General features: G+C 45.5%; 1 protein-coding gene and 1 pseudogene across 1 annotated transcript in view; one reads left to right on the top strand and one right to left on the bottom strand.

The window, feature by feature from the left end:
• Positions 1 to 21037, top strand: part of Ulk4 (unc-51 like kinase 4) — a 303260-nt gene that overhangs the window by 238299 nt on the left and 43924 nt on the right. The gene's annotated exons all lie outside the window — the stretch shown is intronic.
• Positions 1828 to 2432, bottom strand: LOC121464368 (annotated as a pseudogene).

Here is a 21037-nt window from a genome sequence, read left to right on the forward strand (position 1 = left end):
CTCCGTGCCCCCCCCCACCTCTGTGTTTCCACCTCAATTACACTTACTGTTTGGTAGCACTTGGTGCATTTGCTTTTTCCCCCGCCCCAAGACTGTAGTCCCCGTGAAGATAAGAAATCTGTCTGTGTGTCGCCTCTCTGTCCCTCTAGCACTTAGACGTGTACAGGGCAGGTTGACTGCTTAGAACAATGACCCTCTTTGTCGGGTTACACCTGCCTCTCCTCCCCCCTGGCTGGACTCCAGCCCTACGCTGTCTTCAGAGCCCACCTCCCTCAGTATGGCCAGAGGTTGTGAAGGGGTGCCGTGGCATTTGGGGATGACAGGATGCACAGCCACACTGCTGAGTGTCCCTCAGCCTGTAAAGTGAGCCAGGCCTCTGACAGGTCTCTCCGTGGATAGCATGTGAGAGTCAAACCTTGTCCTCAGCGTTGCAGGACCTAGAACTGGCTTGGCGATGTCCTCTGGATATGCCTGTGACAGCATTTCCAGAGAGCTTAACTGGAGGGAAGACCCAGCCTGAGTGCAGGTGGCCATGCCATGGGGGGAGGGAGCAGCCCAAGAACAACGGGAAATGCAAGCTCGGTACCAGAGTTCATCTCTGCTTCCTGACTGCCAATGCCATGTAGCCAGCTGCCCCATGCCCCTGCCATGCGCCCCTAAGGATAGATGGTACCTTCAAACCGTGAGCCAGGTGGCATATCTGGAGCAGCAGCTGGAGCGGTGCCCGGAACCTGGCAGGTGCTAATTGCCAGGTGTTTTCATCATTTGTCCCTGGAAGGTCGGAGCCATTTCCAGCCACAATGCCAATACCAGGTGTGAGTCCTACTGTGCGCTGGGCTCTGTACTAGGTGTTGGATGGGATGAGCAAGGAAGCAGCCTTCCTGTAAACTGAAGTGTCTTACAGTTCCCGCCCCTTTGTGCTGGCCCAGCTCAGTGCTGACACCCCAGAGGTGTGTCATGCCTAGATGTAGGAGATGGTCTCACACTTGGCACCATGTGTGCCTGCAATACCATGCTTGCTCCTGGGATCCTCATGACAGGTCTACACTTGCTCTAGCACCAGGCCTGAGTCTCAGCTCTGCCGGTGCATACAGATCTCTGCCCATAGGTTCCAAAGACGTTAGAGGCTCACCTCAATGCCCCCACACTCTCCAAGCTGCTGGGACACTGGGTCGCTGTCGTGGTTAGGGTTTCTATTACCATGGTAAACACCATGACCAAAGCAACCTCAGAGGAAAGACTTTGCAGTCCATCACCAAGAGAAGTCAGGACAACAACTAAAGCAGAGACGGTGGAGGAACACAGCTTTTTTGTCCTCAAACCAAACCATATATTGACAGCAAAAGTCTCTGTAGCTGTGAACCACGTGAGGGGTAGGTAAGGAATAGTGTGGGAACCAGCAGCGGGCTCCTCGCAGGGGTGCTGCCACCCCGGGAACGCTGTGAGCTCATGCCATCACCGGCAAACAGAGCATAAATAATACTGGTGGGCAGGTGTGGGCATAGGGATAGCATAGGATAGCCACCTCGGAGAGCTATCAGGGACATGGGGACACCGACAGAGAGAATGCTGGGCACAGGGCACAGGACACATGGATATGGAGGCGCACAGACACAAAGGGGACAGTGGGTAGCATAGGGCATGCCGAGGTAACACACAAAGATATAGGGATGAAATTCTGGGCTATTCTGGAGACTACCCAGGAGGCTTCCTTCTCCACCACTTAGGCCCTGGGGTTTGCAGGCAAGACACACTGAGGCAGGACTAGGCAGCAGGTCACTTTCCCTCGGGGTCAAGTAAGGGACCCCGAGAACAGCATCTGCAGATCTAAGGCTGAACTGTGCCTTCAGGGTCCTTGTCATAGACATAGCTGCCCACAGCCCTGGTATTCATCCCTTGGGTCCAAAGAGAATTCCATAGCAAGGCTGTGGCCATCGGGCTGGCCGTCATGCTCAGCATGGCCCCCGGGGGTCAGTGTCTTGGAGCAGCGCTCACAGCGCAAGCAGGGCCAGAGCCAATCCTTGTCCAGAGAGGTCACCTTCTCAGCAAAGTACACACACGTTGGGTTCCCCAGTGAATGTAATGACACTAGGGGCTTTGCTGGGACCTTTGGGGGAGTCCACTGGTCTTCCTCTCTTCTGTTCGCACCACAGGGACCTCAATGGGGCCAGTGACCTGAGGGCCGTCAGTCAGAGGCTCCTCATAGATGTAGGAACCAGCGCTCCCTATATTCACGCCTTTGGGTCCAAACTGTGGCATAGCAGGGCTTGTGGCAGAAGGGCTTCCCATCATGCTCAGCATGGCCTCCTGGGGGTCAGTGTCTTGTTGCAGTGCTCGCATTTGAGACAGAACTTGTGCCAATCCTTGCCCAGGGAGCTCACCTTCTCCGCCAAGTACACGGTCTTGTCACACTTGGGACACTTGGAGGCCATGGTCCCTGTGCTCGGTAGGTCCGCGCCCTCCACCTGAACTGGTCTCTGCACCATTTTCATAATTGATATCTCCCCTCCCTAATGACTCCAGCTGTCAGGACACAAACCGAGCCAGCACAGAGGTGACATGGTGGGGGGGCACGGGGTCACCACACCTGGCACATGGAAGGAGCCTAACTGTGTTTACCGTGTGTGCTCGGAGTCTTACTGGTCACTGTCACTCTCCCAACTGCTGTTGTCCCCTCTGCCCTCCATACCATCCCAATCCTCAGGGTCTACCTCGCTGTGTGTCAGGAGGGGCGTCATCTCTACCTTTTCCTTTACCTCTGGGCTCCCAGGACTCCTGGTCTGATGAGTTTTGCCCGTTTCACCTTCTGTTTCCTCTCAGTCCTGTCAGTGTGTGGCCCACCTGGACCTGAGGAATATTTGTTATCTTAGCAAAGTTGAATCTTGATGTTCGTTTGCTGACCAAATAGTCAGCATGTGACCTTTGAGGTATTTGAGTCGGGCATCACAGACGTGACTGGAAAGTGAAAAGTTTCCCTATATACAGTTGAAAACAAAACAGGACTCTCACTATTCACACTGCCCCACACAGCACTCTCACTGTTCACACTGTTTTACACAGGACTCTCATTATTCACACAGGATCCTCACTATTCACACTGCTTTACACAGGATCCTCACTATTCACACTGCCCCACACAGGATCCTCACTATTCACACTGCCCCACACAGGACCCTCACTATTCACATTGCCCTACACAGGATCCTCACTATTCACATTGCCCCACACAGGATTCTCACTATTCACACTGCCCACACAGGATCCTCACTATTCACATTGCCCCACACAGGATTCTCACTATTCACATTGCCCTACACAGGACCCTCACTATTCACATTGCCCTACACAGGACCCTCACTATTCACACTGCCACTACACAGGATTCTCACTATTCACACTGCCCACACAGGACCCTCACTATTCACATTGCCCTACACAGGACCCTCACTATTCACACTGCCACTACACAGGATTCTCACTATTCACACTGCCCCACACAGGACCCTCGCTATTCACATTGCCCTACACAGGATCCTCACTATTCACACTGCCCCACATGGGATTCTCACTATTCACACTGCCCCTACACAGGATTCTCACGGTTCACACTGCCCCACACAGGATTCTCACTATTCACACTGTCCCACACAGGATTCTTACTATTCACACTTCCCCCCCACAGTACTCTCCTTATTTACATTGGCCCCCAGATACCTTTTACTTCAGTTTAAATGGCATAGGGTTCATGTCTGTCTATTCTAACATTAATAAAAAGTAAGCCTGTAATTTTGCATGCTGTAGTTCAGGACCTCTGTGAGCAAATGTATCTAAAAAGAAACACCATGGTCACTGAAAATTGGGGGTCCAGAGAGGTTGTGCAGAAAGAGCTAGGCGGTAGATGACACCATTGACAATAGCAAATCAATCGTATTCCTCGAGGGAGGCTGCAGGCCTCATTTGCGTGTCTGAAACATCCCAATGATTGCCACGCCTCAGCCTCCTCCTAATGAGACCTGATGGGTCTTAGATGATCCCCGTCCTTATAGGAAATCTTGTAACATCACCAGCAGTTAGGCATGGAGCCCAAGGGGACAAGCTTGTCCCCAGGGTGGCCTTAAATATGGAAGCACACTGAATTTTAAAGCATGCATTTTTTCATCTTACCAAGGTCAAAATGATAAGCAATTTAAATTACAAGTAAGGGAGAGAAAAGTACCGGAAGTTAAATGAGATCCAGGTGTTTATCTGTAGAAGCTGCCGGATCGCCTTAGGGCTAGAAAACGGGCTTGCATAGGGCATTTGCTCGCCAGTTTTCTGTTCCGATTTTGATGACATTTTTAAACTTTTTCATTTCCACACACCCAGTAACGAGATAAACAATGTGCAGACTATAGAACAATGCTAGTTAAACATTTACACAGTCTGTCCTGTTATTCCTTGAAACTATTAAAATGTAATGTTCTCATATGGAATCATTATAAATTTATACGCAGTCTGATGGATGGCGAGGCGCCGTCCTGTGGCCCGTGGCTGGCTGTTCTGGATTCGGGCGGCAGCTGCTCTCAGAGTCGTGGTTCTGAGGTGATTAGATCCCATGATGTCCTGGGAGATGCTGCCGCCCCTTCTCATTTGCATAAAACACGTGGCTGATTTTGCGATTGGGTTTGAGACCTTTGGAACAGCTCTCTTAGGGAAGGAAAGCGGGTATGGAAACTGCCCTGAAGACTTCTGCCTTAAAATCTCTACTAAGAATGTATCCAGAAAGAGAACACAGGAGGGGACAACTTCGTCTCCAGGACTGTGTGTCCATCTCTAGGTGTGGTCTTACGGCACCACTCTGCCATGGAATAACTGCTCAGGGAGGCATGGAGGTGGGGGCCAGGGGAGTCTCCCAAACATGGAGAGACTTCTAGCAACTGCACGGCTAGGCTACAATGTCTGTCAGACGTCCCAAACTTGACAAGGAGTTTGAGGCTTTCTCTATGTGAACAGTAAATACTATGGCCAGTGCTGGTCACTGGGGCCCTGGGGATGGAGAAGGGGAGCTGCACCCTTCGCAGGAAGTGTAGGAGTGAGGGTTGGTACCATTCTGGGAAGAAGGCACTCAGTAAGTTCCTGCGACCAGGTGGTCACCAAGGAGCAAGTTAGAGAATAGGGACAGCCACGGGCAGGGTCCTCTCCTGTGCCCTTTCCAGCCCCTTTTATCTCATTTTTAGAAGGGCTTGTGACTCAGAAAATGAGAGAAACAAACTCAGAAACAGCAGGCATGGACTGCGCTGCCTTTGGTGACAGAGAAGGACAGAGGAGATGGGGTTCCAGGAGGGGCTTCCCTCAGCCTCCTTTCTCATCAGGTCTGTGTTGAGTACGAGGATGCTAAACTTGGTGAATAACGAGTTTGCATAAAATATGGGCATTAGTGTTAGTTTGTGAAGAAATGGCTTTAACAGACCTCAATTATTCTAGTGCAGTGTTAAATGATGAAATATTTGCCACGAGTGTGATACACCCATGATATGGCGTGGAGAATTTATCTCCATATCGGTAATGGCAAGATGGACAGACTGAGCTATATCTGATTTTCCAGAAAGGTTGTGTGGCCCTGGGAGTGGTACTGTGGGGAAAAGAAATACACAGGAAGGTCTGATAGGAAAAAGAAATACGTAAAGAAAAATTATGCCATTTCACTCAAAGTTGGAATGCGGTGCCTTGGGCCCTGAATTCCATAGAGACACTCCTCCAGAGAGAAGCCTGTGTATTTTATATGTGTTCCCTGAACTCCAAGGGGAAATCGGGGTCCTGTGTGTACCTGCTAAACTGCCTGTGGGTGGAAAAGACTGTCTTGGCATCTCTTCAGCTGACTCTGTTCTCTTTGAGCCCAGTTCACAGGAGGCAGAGGTGCCCACAGGCTGCCATGGGCTGACTTGGTGCTATGGAGTCGAAACTGGTGCCTCTGGCTGCTCTTCCCCCGGGGCCATGAAGGGCAGGTGGTGACAAACCGGCACATTCCATGTTGCCAAGTACAGGCTGATGGGAATATGAATTCAGGTTGTCCCAACTAAAAGGGCCTGGGACCTAGATAGTCGTGTCTCTTTAGGAATGTCCCAGAGCAGAGTTAGGGGACATACACCATCCAGCAGGTTCCTGTGCCTGTCCCTGGGCCAGTACCAAGTGTGGAACTGACCTGTGGGAGTTGTATTGGGTTTGAGTGGGAGAATGACTGGATTTCCAGTGACATTTAGTGTGACCTGTGTGGTGTTGTGGTCTTCCAGATTTGCTCAAGAACAGAAGGGCCCACCATTCCTGTCACCTGTTGGTCTGGACTATGCCCCTTGGTTCCATGATGTATTTTGGTTTCTTGGTCATCTTGGAGAGAGACCTGGTTCTGTGCAAGCATAGAGTCTTGGCCCCCCTGGAGTCTCTGAGCTCCTGGAAACTGAGAACTGGGGATTCAGACTCTCTATGAGGTTTAGCTAGATCCTGCTTCTCGATTCCTCCCTGGTTCAGATGGTGCTGAATCAAATAGATGCGCAGACTCAAATGTAGGGGCTCTGGGTTGCAGGAAGCTAGCAATGCTCAAAAGAGTCTTTTGTTGTTGTTTTGGCTTTTTGTTTTAATTTTTGAGACAGGGTTTCTCTGTGTAGCTCTGGCTGTTGTAGAACTCGCTCTGTAGATCAGGCTGTCGTTGAACTCACAGAGATCCATCTGCCTCTGCCTTCTGAGTGCTGGGATTAAAGGCGTGCGCCACCTCCACCGGGCTACTCAAGGGAGTCTTAGCACCTGCCTCCACCTGAGTGAAGCCTCATCTGTATTCCCTCACCCACAAAGCTCCTGGCATTATAAAGAGAATGACACAGGCTTTGGTGGCAGAAGGACTTTAGTTGTTGGTTCCTCGATGTCTCTCTTACAGAGGGCAGTGCAGCAAGGATTCCCTGGGAGTTCCTGCCCTCCAGGGCCCCAAGGTGGATGGCGCAGAGCAAGGTGACAGCTGACCCTTGGCTCTGCAGATAATGAGAAGTCGTGCTGAGATGGTCTGTGCAGTGGTGGAGGACCTGGATCCTGGAACAGTTCGCTGCCGCACCAAGGCAGAATGACAAGCACACGTGACAGGGAGGGGTCTTAGGACAGAGTGTGGCTGTAGAACGGGAGCAAGGAATGAGGTGGACATGGTCAAGCAGAGCCTGCCCTAGGAGGGCTTGACGCTGCTCAAGTGTTGAAAGCTGGAGGACAAAGGGTCCTTACGTATTTGCCTGGGTGTGGGCTGCGTGGTTCGATGGGGGCTCTAAAATGGGAGCATTCAAAACAGGAATTCCTTATTTTATAGTTTTTCCAAAAATGAAAAGGCATTTGCATACTAAAGCAGAGTGTGCATGTGCGGTCTCGCTCACCCAGGCACAGCCGAGACTGAGTTGATTACCGGGTAAACTTTGAAGCTGTGGGTCGGAGCCTTTGAACTCAGCTGGGGCCGTGATGATGTTGCTTTTCTTTGGTGCCTGGTCTATTTAGGAAAGGGTATAAATCTTGTGAATCGTTTCTCTCTCGCTCTCTAAAACTCCTTTCCACTGTCGAAAGTGGGGGATTCCGGTTACCACGTTCTGTAATTGGCATTCTCTGAAGATGAATCCTGGGAGGTGACTCATGTGTTGTTTTTAAATCATTAGAAAAGTTTGAGACTCCTCAAAAGAAGTCCCTGTGCCTGCGGCCCTTGGGTCCCAGAGAGAGCCCTGCCCCTCCTCACACAAGGTGTAGCATCCCTAGAATACGTGGGAAGTGATTCCACAAGTGGATTTTAAGTTTTTAATTTTTGTTCTCTCTCTCTTTCTCTCTCTCTATTTTTAAACAAAACCAAGAACCTAACATCTGTTCACCATCATCTTTTGTCAATTATTTTATTTCATATTTGCTTTTGGCAGCACACACAAAAATAACCTCCCCTCCTGTGTAGTTATTATAACAGTAGTTCATGGCAAAAGTAACACAGTCCAGAAGTCTGTGAGTAGCAAACAAATCCCCAAAGGGGCAGGATTCCTCACCCCACACTGGCCTTGCCCCACTCCCCAGTCTCTGGTTCCCACATCATACTGCAGCCCAGCTTGGGCCCTGGTGGGACGGCAGAACCTGCATTTGCTCCCCTAATTGAACAAAAACTTTAAGCTCCTACCAGATATGGCTGATATTATCAGAGAATAAATCCCGCGAGAGAAGCAAAAAGACAGCTGTGGATGAATGAATGACCCTAAAGTCCAACCCTGGTGTCCCAGCTGGTATCCAGCTGTGAGCAGTTGGAGGAAAAGTGAGAAGGGAACATGGTCCCAGGAGCCAGCCAGAGCTCACCTTATACCTCCACAAAAGAAGCTCATCCATCTCCTCCGCCCTCGGATGAGGTCATTCCTGGCCTGTGCTCATTTCTCCAAGGTCGCCTCTCATGCCTCCCTCTTTGGCTCTGCCTGCCACGGTTCTGGCCTCTAACAGGTCCTTTCTTGGGCTGTGCCTTAGCTCCCCTGGAACAGTGTCTATTCCTGCTCTGCCTCTGTCTTCCTCGCCTTCTGGCAGATCTGTCATCCCCAGGTTCTGGAGGGGCCCAGTGTGTACCATGTGACGTTGTCTGCCCCCTGGAGTATGTGGCCGTGCTGGTGCCTCATGCTTTGCAGCGACCACGTTCCTGAACTGCCCCCCGTTCATGCTCTCCGAGCATCTAGTTAGGGTGTGGTGGTTATCGAGAGCAACCTGCCGTAGGGAGAGGGAAGTCAACCGTAAGAGAGGAGGTGGGAAGTGGGAAGTGAGAACCGCGAGCCTGGAGGTGCCGAGCAAAGAATAAAGGAGGGGAAGGAAATGCCCTGACCCACAAGGTGTTCATAACCCCACACAGAGAGATTTATACTGAATTATTAAAGATTGCTATGACATACAAACCAATGAGGGCACTTGGGACAGCTCCTGGGCCTTGGGGTGGGACAGCAGAGGGTCCTAGGCTGATGGCATGACAACCCTAATCCTGTGTGGGCTGGCAAACTGCCAGTAGTGGCCCAAGCCTGTGCTGGGTGTAGGGACACTTTTCTGCCCCAGCCATAGATGAGCACTCAGAGGCTCCCCTGGGAACAGGACATTGTGTCACCAGTGCTCCCACAGACCTGGCCCACCCAGGCTGGTTCCCAAGGTGCTACTGAACAAAGACTCACCAAATGAGCCCAACTGTGTGCAATCCTGTTTGAATGCCTCAAAGTACAGAGCAAGGCATGATGATCCATGCTTGTCATTCTAACAATGTGGAGGCAGGGGCATGATGGTCCATGCTTATTCTAACTGTGGAGGCAGAGGCATGATGATCCATTCTTATCGTTCTAACTGTGGAGGCAGGGGAACGATGATCCTGAGAATTCAGGGTTGGCCTGGCCACACAGTGCAATCCAGGCCAGGTCTGTGCTACCTAGTAAGGCCCTGTCTCCAAATCAGAAACAAACCAACAGGAAAGACATAGTGGTGCTGAAGTGAGTCCATTTTTTCTCCTTTCAAATAAATTGTGTAAAACCAAAGAGAAGACAGGTAGTGCAGCCATGACTCCTTGTTCCCGGGTCCATCCCCATAGGTCATCTCTGTGGAACCTGGTGGAGAGCAGATAGTTATCCTGGGTGCAGGAGAAGCCCCCATGGCAACGGAGCTCAAATATATAAGTGACAATGAGCTCACTATCCTTCCTTGCTAATACCAATGGTTGTCATTCTTAAAGGCTCCTCTGCCAGGAGAGACTGGAGAAAGCAAGACATCCTCAGACTGATGGAGGCTCAGGTGGAGGCATCCGCAGCCCCCTCCCACACACTCTTCCCTGAGTGTGAAGTGGCATTCGCTATGGTGTCTGTTCCCACTGGAAGCATTTGCTTCTCCCCCAGCACAGAGAAACGTCATTCTGAGAGCTTGTCTATTCACTCTTCCTGAGCTCCTCAGTTCGCACCCCTCTTCCTGAGCTCCTCAGTTCACACCCCTCTTCCTGAGCTCCTCAGTTCACACCCCTCTTCCTGAGCTCCTCAGTTCACACCCCTCTTCCTGAACTCCTCAGTTCACACCCCTCTTCCTGAACTCCTCAGTTCACTCCCCTCTTCCTGAACTCCTCAGTTCACTCCCCTCTTCCTGAACTCCTCAGTTCACTCTTCCTGAGCTCCTCAGTTCACTCTTCCTGAGCTCCTCAGTTCACTCTCCTCTTCCTGAGCTCCTCAATTCACACCGCTCTTCCTGAGCTCCTCAATTCACACCCCCTTCCTCAGCTCCTCAGTTCACACCACTCTTCCTGAGCTCCTAAGGTCACACCCCTCTTCCTGAGCTCCTCAGTTCACTCCCCTCTTCCTGAACTCCTCAGTTCACACTTCCTGAGCTCCTCAGTTCACTCTTCCTGAGCTCCTCAGTTCACACCCCTCTTCCTGAGCTCCTCAGTTCACTCCCCTCTTCCTGAGCTCCTCAGTTCACTCCCCTCTTCCTGAGCTCCTCAGTTCACTCCCCTCTTCCTGAACTCCTCAGTTCACACCCCTCTTCCTGAGCTCCTCAGTTCACTCTTCCTGAGCTCCTCAGTTCACTCTTTCCCCCGCTTCCTCACATGGCACCAGCGGCAGACACTGGAGGAGGGAGAGAGGGAAACTCACTCATCAAAGAAGATCACTCAACTTTGCCCACCTCCTGTCACAGCCCTATTAGGATGAATTTATAATACGAGCCCTAAAATGGCATCACTTAATGCACGTTGAAATTTTACACTGCCTTCACTTTTAATATGGACAAAATTACCTATAATTATCATGACCCAGGAAACTGTTCTGAATTATGAAATCACTTTATGGGTGCTTCAGACTTCATGTCAAGCAACTTTCAAAATGTGCAATAAATGACATAGAAAATCAGCCTCCTGGACAATCACACAAAGTCTCATTTGCAACATTGGGGCAAACCAACTTTGGCTAAGGCCTAGAGTAACTGACAGACCATTTTCAGAGGCAGGAAAATTTTCAAAACCATCTTACCCTGTCTTGGTAAGGTTTGTCAGTCTTTTTGCTTGTATCCTGCTTATCCAGTCTGGACACCATGCATTTTTGTCAGTAGTCAGGACAGGGGCAGTTCTTTGCCCAAAGGCCAGTTTTGCCAAGAAGAAAACAAACTTCACATGGAGTGTCTTCAGTGTTCAACATTCTCTCGGATATAGGTTGGTGTTGCCAGGAACAATCGTGTCTCAAGGCAACAGAATACTAAGTTACTTAAAAGTCATATTCTACAGTTCTTAGAAGTGTTTGAACATTAACTATCTATGTGTAATACAATCTCTATGCATCTAAAAAACCTGATTAGTCTAACTGTAAGTATGACAAACATGGATGACTATTGACCTATAATTCTTAATACTATATAACTTAAAGACTAAGGCTTCATATTAAAAAATTAAACAATCTTTAAACAAATGTGCAGCAAATGAGGACAATGACCTTAAAATGTAAAAAATATATGTCTTGATCAGAGGTAGGAATTCATTGTGCAATATGAAAAATATATCCTAAAATTGCATTAATATACAAATATCTTAAGCAGAGGTAGAAGCAGACATGCATACAATATGACAAAATAACTTTGCATATGTATACAAATATTGTAAACAGAAATAAGAACATATTCAATATAACAAATATAATTTGACTTCATTAATATACAAGAATCTATACCAATATAAATTGTCTATAAATAATAGCTCATAAGTAATCTCACTATTACTCACTATTATTATTAGTGTGAGTAAGCTCACACTAATCTACCTATTATCCCATCCCATCCATTCCCCCTTTTTATTTTTCAAGAGAGATCCTTGAGCCTACTTTGTTTCCAACCCCAACCCCTGATAATGTCCCTAACCCTGAGGACAAACTTTGTTAGGAGAGGGGACATTGTTTTCTAGGATTACTTCCAGCTGTTATGGGGGTGATATGGGATCCTGTAAAAACTAAAATGATGGTTAAGCTTAAAGATTACTGTCTTGTATAATTGCAGGAATGTTAATCTGCGTATTTTATTGCTGTAACAGATCACGACCCCATAGATTATATGTGCCACATTTGGCCTCAGCCTTCCTCTCTGTCTTCCTAGCCCTATGCATTCAACCCATCTTGTGCTGTTTTTTTCTTGAGATAGGGTTCCAATTCCTAGGAATTGAACATCTGCCTCTTGAGGAGGCCAATTTGGATGCCAAGATTCTAGAGTAATGATAGTCACATCCACACCAGTGTTCACTAATCCTTCAATTACAATGTTATTTATTCGTACTCTCAGCTTTGGTCTTTGATCATTTACAGAAGTTTTCCAAAATATATGTTTTCTAATTTCTATTGGAAATTTTTATTCATCCTCCATGTTTATTCTATCGTCCAGAACATTATGGTTTTATACAGCAGGCACTGGATTTTTCTAATTTTCCTTGGGGGGCATGTCTCCATAGTGACTGGGAATGACTGGACCACGTTTGACCTGAAGGCCTGTGAGAGGCCCCACAAGGAGTTTCCTGATGGCCATGTGTTGCCGTGTTTGTCTCTTGTTGATCTACATTCATTGGTCCAATGTCAGCCTTTGCTGCATTTTCTACATAATCCATAAGATTGAGACCTTCTGTTTTTGTCATTTCCAGAGGAAACATTATTTCTAGGAATGCCTTGTCTACAATCCCTTCTCAGATGTCCTATACTACCACAATTAAAGCATTTGGTATTTCGATGTCTCTTAATACCTTTGGAAATTGCTTCTCCTATCCAAGCCTCATTATTATAGTCAAATGACTCAACATTGGCTGTGTGCAGGATCCATTCATCCATTGATGCTAGTGCTGATTTGACCTTTAAAGGCCCAAGCATTTTTTTTTTTTTGGTTTTTCAAGACAGGGTTTCTCTGTCTTGAACCAAGTTGCATTCAAAACTGGCATTTTTCAAAAGCCAGCAATTCAATAAGTACTCATTTAGTTTCTGGATCTGTTACCCCTGTTTGTACAGCTTTAGATAATCTTTGTAAAAAGTCACTAATGTGTTCTCCTGGGCCTTCTATGACCTTAGTATATGATTCAGTTCTTATTCTGGTTCTTGAATCCTGTCCCAAGCATTCAAGACTGTTGTATGGCATAGGGACAAGATGTGTTCATTGTAAATAGCTTGACTCTGTACATCAGCATAATGGCCCTTGCCAAGAACTTGATCTTGAGAAGCCTCAAATCCCCTGGCTCTGCCTTGATGTTCCAGGGCTTTAGGCTCCTCTCTCCAATAGCACTTCCACTGTAGCTGTGGCCCATCTTCTAGCACCACACAGACTAATTGAAGGCAATCATGTGGAGTAGACTTGTTGCTTGAAACCTATGTCTTTATTGTAGGCAGAGGCTGCTCATTTGTTTCCTGGCCACTGAGACCCAAAATAATCACACAGAAACTGTATTAATTACAACACTACTTGGTCAACAGCTTAGGTGTTTTTCTAGCTAGCTCTTATATCTTAAATTAACCCATTTACATTGTTTTGTATTTTACTGCAAGGCTTGTGGTTTACTCATAAATTTCCCAGGCGTCTGTCTCCGTCGGCAGCTACATGGCATCTCTCTGACTCTACCATCTTTCCTCCTCTATCTGCTTGGAATTCCCACATTAGTCTATTCTGCCCTCCCATAGGCCAAAGCAGCTTTATTCATTAACTAATAAAAGCAACACATATACAGAAGAACTTTTCACACCCATTTCCCCTTTTCTGTTCAAATAAAAAGGAAGGTTTTATTTATTTATTTATTTATTTATTTATTTATTTATTCATTTATTACGGATTTCTGCCTCCTCCCTGCAACCGCTTCTCATTTCTCTCCCCCTCCCCCGATCAAGTCCCCCTCCCTCATCTGCTCGAAGAGCAATCAGGGTTCCCTGACCTGTGGGAAGCCCAAGGACCACCCACCTCTATCCAGGTCTCGTAAGGTGAGCATCCAAACTGCCTAGGCTCCCCCAAAGCCAGTACGTGCAGTAGGATCAAAAACCCACTGCGATTGTTCTTGAGTTCTCAGTATTCCTCATTGTCCGCTATGTTCAGCTAGTCCGGATTTATCCCATGCTTTTTCAGACCTAGGCCAGCTGGCCTTGGTGAGTTCCTGATAGAACATCCCCATTGTCTCAGTGTGTGGGTGCACCCCTCGTGGTCCTGAGTTCCTTGCTCGTGCTCCGTCTCCTTCTGCTCCTGATTTGGACCTTGAGATTTCTGTCCGGTGCTCCCATGTGGGTCTCTGTCTCTGTCTCCTTTCATCACCTGATGAAGGTTAATATTCATGAGGATGCCTATGTGTTTGTCTTTGTATTAACCTTCTTATTTAGCTTCTCTAGGAACATGAATTATAAGCTCAATGTCCTTTATTTATGGCTAGAAACCAAATATGAGTGAGTACATCCCATGTTCCTCTTTTTGGGTCTGGCTTACCTCACTCAGGATAGTGTTTTCTATTTCCATCCATTTGTACGCAAAATTCAAGAAGTCCTTGTTTTTTACTGCTGAGTAATACTCTAATATGTATATATTCCATACTTTCTTCATCCATTCTTCCGTTGAAGGGCATCTAGGTTGTTTCCAGGTTCTGGCTATTACAAACAATGCTGCCATGAACATAGTTGAGCATATACTTTTGTTGTATGATAGGGCCTCTCTTGGGTATATTCCCAAGAGTGGTATTGCTGGATCCAGGGGTAGGTTGATCCCGAATTTCCTGAGAAACCGAAACACTGCTTTCCAGAATGGTTGCACAAATTTGCATTCCCACCAGCAATGGGTGAGTGTACCCCTTTCTCCACAACCTCTCCAGCAAAGGCTATCATTGGTGTTTTTTATTTTAGCCATTCTGACAGGTGTAAGATGGTATCTTAAAGTTGTCTTGATTTGCATTTCCCTGATCGCTAAGGAAGTTGAGCATGACCTTAAGTGTCTTTTGGCCATTTGAAGTTCTTCTGTTGAGAATTCTCTGTTCAGCTCAATGCCCCATTTTATAATTGGGTTGATTAGCCTTTTACGGTCTAGTTTCTTGATTTCTTTATATATTTTGGAGATCAGACCTTTGTCAGTTGCGGGGTTGGTGAAAATCTTCTCCCAGTCAGTGGGTTGCCTTTTTGTCTTAGTGACAGTGTCCTTTGCTTTACAGAAGCTTCTCAGCCTCGGGAGGTCCCATTTATTCAATGATGCCCTTAGTGTCTGTGCTGCTGGAGTTATACGTAGGGAGTGGTCTCCTGTGCCCATGTGCTGTAGAGTACTTCCCAATTTCTCTTCTATCAGGTTCAGTGTGTTCGGACTGATATTGAGGTCTTTAATCCATTTGGACTTGAGTTTTGTGCATGGTGATAGATATGGATCTATTTTCATTCTTCTACAGATTGACATCCAGTTTTGCCAGCACAATTTGTTGAAGATGCTCTCTTTTTTTCCATTGTATACTTTTAGCTCCTTTATCGAAAATCAGGTGTTCATAGGTTTGTGGGTTAAAGTCAGGGTCTTCTATTCGATTCCATTGGTCGACTTCTCTGTTTTTATGCCAATACCAAGCTGTTTTCAATACTGTAGCTCTGTAATAGAGTTTGAAGTCAGGGATGGTAATGCCTCCAGACAATCCTTTATTGTATAAGATTGTTTTGGCTATCCTGGGTTTTTTGTTTTTCCATATAAAGTTGATTATTGTCTTCTCCAGATCTGTGAAGAATTTTGATGGGATTTTGATGGGGATTGCATTGAATCTATAGATTGCTTTTGGTAGAATTGCCATTTTTACTATGTTGATCCTCCCAATCCAAGAGCAAGGGAGGTCCTTCCATTTTCTGGTGTCTTCTTCAATTTCTTTCTTCAAAGACTTATAGTTCTGGTCAAATAGATCTTTCACTTCCTTGGTCAGAGTTACCCCAAGATATTTTATGCTATTTGTGGCTATCGTGAAAGGTGATGCTTCTCTGATTTCCCTCTCTGCTTCCTTATCCTTAGTGTATAGGAAGGCCACTGATTTTTTGGAGTTGATATTGTATCCTGCCACATTACTAAAGGTGTTTATCAGCTGTAGGAGTTCTTTGGTAGAATTTTTGGGGTCGCTTATGTATACTATCATATCATCTGCAAATAACGAAAGCTTAACTTCTTCTTTTCCAATACGAATCCTCTTGATCTCCTTCTGTTGTTTTATTGCTATTGCTAGAACTTCAAGCACTATATTGAAGAGGTATGGAGAGAGTGGACATCCTTGTCGTGTTCCTGATTTTAGTGGGATGGCTTTGAGTTTTTCTCCGTTAAATTTAATGTTAGCTGTCGGCTTGCTGTAAATAGCTTTTATTATATTTAGGTAGGACCCTTGTATCCCTAATCTCTCCAAGACCTTTATCATAAAGGGGTGTTGAATTTTGTCGAATGCTTTTTCAGCATCTAATGAAATGATCATATGGTTTTTTTCTTTCAGTTCATTTATATGGTGGATTACATTGATAGATTTGCGTATGTTGAACCAGCCCTGCATCTCTGGGATGAAGCCTACTTGATCATAATGGATAATTTTTCTTATGTGCTCTTGGATTCGGTTTGCCAGTATTTTATTGAGAATTTTTGCGTCGATGTTCATGAGTGTGATAGGTCTGTAATTCTCTTTCTTGGTTGGGTCTTTGTGTGGTTTTGGTATCAGGGTAACTGTAGCTTCATAAAAGGAATTTGGCAATGACTCTTCTGTTTCTATATTGTGAAATACATTAAGGAGTATAGGTATTAGTTCTTCTTAGAAGTTCTGGTAGAATTCTGCATTGAAACCATCTGGTCCTGGGCTTTTTTTCGAAGGGAGATTTTTGATAACCGTTTCTAATTCTTCGCGAGTAACCGGTCCATTTAGATCATTCACCTGGTCTTGGTTTAGCTTTGGTATATGGTACTTATTTTAAAAAATGTCCATTTCTTTTGTATTTTTCAGTTTTGTGGCATACAGGCTTTTGTAGTAAGATCTAATGATTCTCTGAATTTCCTCTGTGTCTGTGTTTATGTCCCCCTTTTCATTTCTGATCTTATTTATTTGTGTGTTCTCTCTCTGTCGTTTAATTAGTTTGGACAGGGGTTTGTCGATCTTGTTGATTTTCTCCAAGAACCAGCTTTTTGTTCCATTGATTCTTTAGACTGTTTTCTGTGTTTCTATTTTGTTGATTTCAGCCCTCAGTTTGATTATTTCCAGTCTTCTACTTCTTCTGGGTGAGTCTGCTTCTTTTTTTTCTAGAGCTTTCAGGTGTGCTGTTAAGTCTCCAATATATGCTTTCTCCATTTTCTTTAAGTGGGCACTTAGTGCTATGAACTTTCCTCTTAGCACTGCTTTCATAGTGTCCCATAGGTTTGAGTATGTTGTCTCTTTATTTTCATTAAATTCAAGGAAGACTTTAATTTCTTTCTTGATTTCTTCCTTGACCCAGGTGTGGTTCAGTAGTTGACTGTTCAGTTTCCATGAGTTTGTCGGTTTTTGGGGGGTAGCGTGGTTGTTGCCTTCTAACTTTAATCCGTGGTGATCTGATAAGACACAGGTGGACACTGATATTTTTTTGTATCTGTGGAGGTTTCCTTTGTTTCCGAGTATGTGGTCAATTTTTGAGAAGGTTCCATGAGCTGCAGAGAAGAAGGTATATTCTTTCCTATTTGGGTGAAATGTTCTATAGATGTCTGTTAAGTCCATTTGCTTCATTACCTCCAATAATTCTCTTAATTCTCTATTAGGTTTCTGTCTGATTGACCTGTCCCTTGGAGAGAGAGGTGTGTTGAAGTCTCCTACTACTAGTGTGTGTGGTTTGATGTCTGCCTTGAGTTCTAGTAATATTTCTTTTACATAAGTAGGTGCTTTTATATTGGGGGCGTAGATATTCAGGATTGAGACGTCATCCTGTTGAATCGTTACTGTTATGAGTATAAAGTGACCATCTCGGTCTCTTCTGATTGATTTTAGTTTGAAGTCAGTTTTGTTAGAAATTAGTATGGCCACACCTGCTTTTTTCTTAGAACCATTTGCTTGAAACACCTTTTCCCAACCCTTTGCTCTGAGTAGGTGCCTGTTTTTGTGGTTGAGATGTGTTTCTTGCAAACAGCAGAATGTTGGATCCTGTTTTCGTATCCAATCTTTTAGCCTGTGCCTTTTTATAGGTGAATTGAGCCCATTAATATTAAGTGATATTAATGACCAGTGGTTGTTTACTCCGGTTATTCTTATTGCTTTTGATAGTAGAGATTGTGTGTCTCCCTTCTTTGAGATGTGCTGGTGAAGGGTCACTAGATGCCTGGGTTATTGTAGGCAGTGTTGGCAATGTTGGATTCCTTGGGTTGCGATTTTCCTTCTATTACTTTCTGTAGGGCTGGATTTGTGGCTACGTATTGTTTAAATTTGTTCTTATCCTGAAATGTCTTGTTTTCTCCGTTGATAATGAACGATAGCTTGGCTGGGTATAGTAGTTTGGGTTTGCATCCATGGTCTCTTAGCTTCTGCAGTACATCTATCCAGGACCTTCTGGCTTTCATAGTTTCCATAGAGAAGTCAGGTGTAAGTCTGATTGGTTTACCTTTATAAGTTACTTGCCCTTTTTCCTTTGCAGCTCTTAATATTCTTTCTTTGACCTGTATATTTTGTGTTTTGATTATTATATGGCGAGGAGATGTTTTTCTTTGATCCAGTCTGTTTGGTGTTCTGTATGCTTCTTGAATATTTAAATGAATATCTTTCTTTAAGTTGGGAAAGTTTTCTTCAATAATTTTGTTAAAAATATTTTCTGGGCCTTTGAGCTGTGACTCTTCTCCTTCTTCTATTCCTATTATTCTTAGGTTTGGTTTTTTTATTGTGTCCCATATTTCCTGAATGTTTTGTGTTGAGAATTTGTTGGCTTTGCTGTTTTCTTTGATCTGTTCATTTATTTTCTCTATGGTGTCCTCAGCATCTGAGATTCTTTCTTCTAGCTCTTGTATTCTATTGATTATGCTTGTTTCTGTAGACTCTGTTCATTGACCTAGATTTTCCATATCCAGCTGGTCCTCGGTTTGTATTTTCTTCCTTGCCTTCATTTCAGTTTTCAATTCTTGAACTGTTTCCATTACCTGTTTGATCGTTTTTTCTTGGTTTCCCAGGGTATCATGTACGTATTTACTCATTTCTTCAAACTTTTTGTTATACTTCTCATCCATTTCTATAAGGGCATTTTTTACATGTTGTTTAAGGGACTCTATTGCCTTCATAAAGTCAATTTTTTCCACTTCTTCTGTGTTAGGTTGTTCAAATACTTCTGTTGTAATATCATTGGGTTCTGGTGTTTTCATGTTGTTTTTCAGATTATTGGGTGAATTCTTGCCTTGGCGCCTGCCCATCTCCTCCTATTGATCCTATCTAATGGGTCTTTTAAAAACCGGATCAGGTTTCCCTGCTGGCCAAGGGCTCCGCTTACAAAATGCCCTCGCTCTGTTTCCTGGTTCCTGCCGCAGGCCAAGAACCCTCTCACCCCTCCGAAGGGTCTTCAGGACAGGACCAGGCTCCCCGTGTGCCAGTGACCTGGCCAACCAAAGGCCTACCTCTTTGATTTAATTATAGTAGGGCGATCTGCTCTCCTTATTGCACGCCTGTCCCCGCCACTTGGGTCTGCCGCTGCGCTGGTCCCCCAAAGCCTCTTCCTGAATGCGGTGTCACGCCGCCATGTCTGGCCGCCACGCTGCGCCGCTTCTGTGCGTCTGGCCGCTGCGCCGCGCCTGCCGCCTCTGTGCATCTGAAAAAAGGAAGGTTTTAACTTTAACATAGAAATATTACATACAACAAAACAGTTATCAAGCAAGAATTATATTTAGAATATTTAGTCCATTTACATTTGGAAAATTAAGGAAAATAGTCTATCATCTATCCTATCTTTGTGAGTCTAAAGTTTTATATCTAATCTACTTTCTATAATTATAAATATGTTTCTCCAACTCCATCAAAGACTCCAGAAGGATATAATATTGCCTAAGTCAACAGGAAGTGCATTGTAAGCATCTTCCAAAACTCCAGAATTGACAGAGACATCCTGCTACCTGTGGGGTGGGGTCCTGGAGATACCTGACTGTATTTGCTTCCTGTGTCTCCCCCAAGCCCCAAGCTGTTCACTGGCTCCTGTCAACACCTACAGTGACCAGCTGTTGGCACAACTGTGTCTCATCAGGAGAATGTGTATCTTCTAGTCCTAGCTGACCTCACCCCAGCTTCATATGTGGGGCCCAGTCCACATCACTGGATATAGGGGTGGACCACAAAATTTTGCTGACAGTAAAAGTTATCTGAGATAAAAATGGATTAAAAATCTAGTGCCTTGGGAATTATCAATGTTCCTGGTAGTGTTCATTTGTGTTGCATTGTATGACTTCACTGCAGCCTTGGCTTGACTACACACACACACACACGCAGACATGTACACACGCGCACACACACAGTTATGCTCACCACACAACACACACCACCAGGGCGTGCTCTTGAGATGTTCCCGCTCAGGCTGGCAACTGCTCTACGCTGTGACCTGTATGCTTTTCTAGAGACAAGAGACACAGGTTTCCTTATACTGCTATGCCGAAAAGTTTTGAGAAGAAAGACCAAATCCACGACTGTCTAATTAAAGCAAGCTTTATTCTAGAGCTGGCCCTGGTACTGTCAGCTGGCTCTCTCACTCTTAATCGGGATTTTTGAGAGCAGCCCTGGATGTGGGGAAGACAAGGTTTTTATAGTTCAGAGGTGGGGGGGGTTCCCAAATGGGGGTTTGGAGGACAAAATAGGTGGGATTACAGGAGCAGAACATAAGCATAGCAAGTTCATCATAACAACAGGTAGTCATAGCTGGGTAGCCATAGCAACCCTCTGAAGCAAAGGAGGCTGCAAGATGGGTATTAACTTTTTGAAGCAAATGCATGGTTGCCATTTCCTGGGACAGAGAACCATTTGTAGTTACGGTTACAGGTGGTACAAACCCCAAACCTTGAGAAACAAAGATTTAATCATAAACAAAAATGAACCTAG

This window comes from Microtus oregoni, unplaced genomic scaffold (genome assembly GCF_018167655.1).
Source record: "Microtus oregoni isolate MIOR12 unplaced genomic scaffold, Mior012 000028F_ref0000031, whole genome shotgun sequence".
Taxonomy (NCBI): Eukaryota; Metazoa; Chordata; class Mammalia; order Rodentia; family Cricetidae; genus Microtus; species Microtus oregoni.